Source organism: Octodon degus, unplaced genomic scaffold, assembly GCF_000260255.1.
Source record: "Octodon degus isolate 3935 unplaced genomic scaffold, OctDeg1.0 scaffold00015, whole genome shotgun sequence".
NCBI classification, from domain to species: Eukaryota; Metazoa; Chordata; class Mammalia; order Rodentia; family Octodontidae; genus Octodon; species Octodon degus.
In genome coordinates this window covers 16143095-16145586 of record NW_004524591.1, presented here as the reverse complement: position 1 = coordinate 16145586, position 2492 = coordinate 16143095, and the positions used below count along the sequence as shown (strand labels likewise).

At 48.4% G+C, this 2492-nt stretch overlaps 1 long non-coding RNA gene across 2 annotated transcripts in view; it reads right to left on the bottom strand.

The window, feature by feature from the left end:
* Positions 1–1789, bottom strand: part of LOC111815370 — a 6283-nt gene extending 4494 nt beyond the window's left edge. The window contains exons 1-2 of one of the 2 annotated variants that reach the window (XR_002820073.1): positions 1665–1789; positions 1059–1104 (exon numbers count right to left, since the gene is read on the bottom strand). This is a non-coding gene — a long non-coding RNA (uncharacterized LOC111815370). Of the gene's footprint in view, positions 1–1058; positions 1435–1664 lie in introns of those variants that run through there. The other variant, XR_002820072.1, reaches the window with a different exon arrangement.
* Positions 1790–2492: the final 703 nt, after the last annotated feature.

Sequence of the window (2492 nt, the reverse complement as noted above, 5' to 3'; positions counted from 1 at the left end):
TGTGTGTGTGGCCAGCTCAGCCCACCAGGGGGCGGGGCTGGCTGGCATGTGGTGCTGGGGGATGGAACCGCGGTCCCTGTGCTTTGCCAAGCTTCTTCCAAGTAGGTGCTTTAGACCACTGAGCCATCTCACCAGCCCCAAGCAATCTAATTTCAAACAGTATCCATTTGTTGAAGATTCATATGCATCTTCAAAACATAAGGATTGCTCATTTCTTTCCTATGTAATAACATGATAAAGGGTAACTGCAAAGCCAATTCTATTTATCTGTATTTAGATTTACTGACTCCGGAATCTGAAAGCTGAATTCTGAAGAGGCACATGCTTTATGCTTTTATCATTGGTGGCTTCCAACTATATAATACACCACAGACTCAAGCAAGGCAAACTTTATATACCTCAACTTGTTTTCCCAAGTATCTGATATCACATATGATCTAACAACAGCAAAAATTAAAAATCACTAACCTTCCCCTTTTAAGTATGAAGTCCAAGGGGAAAAACAGAGTAAAAGCAAATGTTTAATCTATATACGTGTTTACATCTTTAGAGTATTAATGAAATGTGTTAGAATTGAACACTGTGGGAATGACTTTAACTTTCATGATTTTGATATATTTTGATGTTTTCTAAGTAAATTGTCATGTGACATGACTAAATACATGAGTTCTACACACCTATAGAATTTGCTACAAAATTCAAGGATGGATTCAAAGTACCCAGTTTTAAATAGTACTTCACTTCTCCAGAATTCAGTACAGATCCAAGGAAAATAAAGCTCTGCCTACATTAACATATTCTTCCATGTTACATAAATTTATGTATTTTTATTTCAAAATGTCCTCCTAAGATTAGCTTTTTTCAAGTGAATTTTGAGCCTTTTAAACCAAGGCCATAATATTGTACCGGTAACCATTTCATTTTTGTCGATTCTTCTCTAGGAAGCCAGTAAGGGAGCTGCGAAATACATATATGCAAATTCTCAACTACAGCGATGTCAATTAAAATGAGAAAAATTTAGGTAGATTCATACATATTTTAGGTTTAAATTAACTTACCAATGTAGTTTTATTGGAGGCCATTTTTTTCTGCAGACTTGAAGAGCTATTAGAAAAATGTATGACAGTTAAATTGTTTCATGACCCACAAAAGGTAGGTAAACATAAGTTTTGTTTGGACTTCCTCCCCAGGTAATGCACATTTTAATCAGATACAAATCCAAAGCAGCAGATTTATGCTCCAGGCATTAGGTTTAGACACCTAAGCCTATCAGTGTTCCAAACAAATTTGCCTACAAAAACTTAGCTGGGGGTATGGGGGACCTAACAGCTTTAAATGGCGAAAATATACAATTTTTTTTCTAATCTCTTATTTATAATACACCTTAAAAACCCTTTTGATTCAAAACCAGACACAATTACTAATGGTAAGCTATTTTTTCTTTTTCTTTTTTTTTTTTTGAGCCAGGATCTCGCTATGCATTTCAAGGACAGCCTTGAGCTCACTTTTGGCTAGTCTTGAAACGATCCTCCTGCCTCAGCATCCCGAGTGCTGGGATTACAGGCACGCGCCACCATGTCCGGCAAACAACTATTTTTCTGTAGCCCTTTGAATACTCCAGAGTCTGCTATCTAATTCACTTGATTTCTTATCAACTGCAGTACCCTCTCTCAGGTCAGTGGTTTAATAAGAGGAAAAACACTGAGCAGCTTCAGCGGCATTCCCCGACACTTTCGAGAGCTCACCTCCGCCTCCCCGCGCCTCTGGCCCCAGGCCCCTCCCGGTTTCTTTCCGGCCTCCGACTCTCAGGAGCGGCGCGACCACCCCCACCCTCCCTCCTCCTCCTCCTCCTCCTCTCCCCACCCCCACCCCGGGGCGCAGGCCTCGTGGTCAGCGCAGTCGCGGGGAGACAAAGGCCGCGGCGCGGGGGCTCAAGGGCACTGCGCCACGGGCCGCGCTCCCGCGAGCGGCCACCGCGTGTAACGGGACGCCCGCCGCAGTCTCGGGCAGCGGCCGCGCGCTCCAGGCCTCGCGGCTGCAGGAAAACACCTCGACCTCCCTGAGGCCCTGCTCGCAGGCTGCGCAGAGTGGCGCGCCCCCAACGGGGCCGGGAAGAGGGGGCGGGCGCTTTGTCTAGAAATAAGGCCGCTGTCACTGCGGCCCTGCTCCGGAGACCTCGGCTACGGCTTCGTCCCCACCGAACCGTACGCGCGGCGCCAGGCCCGCCACGGGCCTCCGCTCGCTCCTCAGCTGCTTCTCGCAGCCCCGGTCGCCCAGTGCGCCGGGAAGCGGCCAAGAGGCGACTGGGGGCGCCGGGCGCACGCAGTTCCCTAACCACCACCACCCAGGGCGGGGAAAGAAAAAAAGCCACCGACTTCACCGCCTTGGACGCTCGGTCGCGGGTCCGCAGTCTCGGCCTGCGCGCCTGCAGCTCCACTCGCACCCGAGCGCAGGGGGCCGAGGCGCAGCGCGGGCGGGGGCGGGGGGAGGAC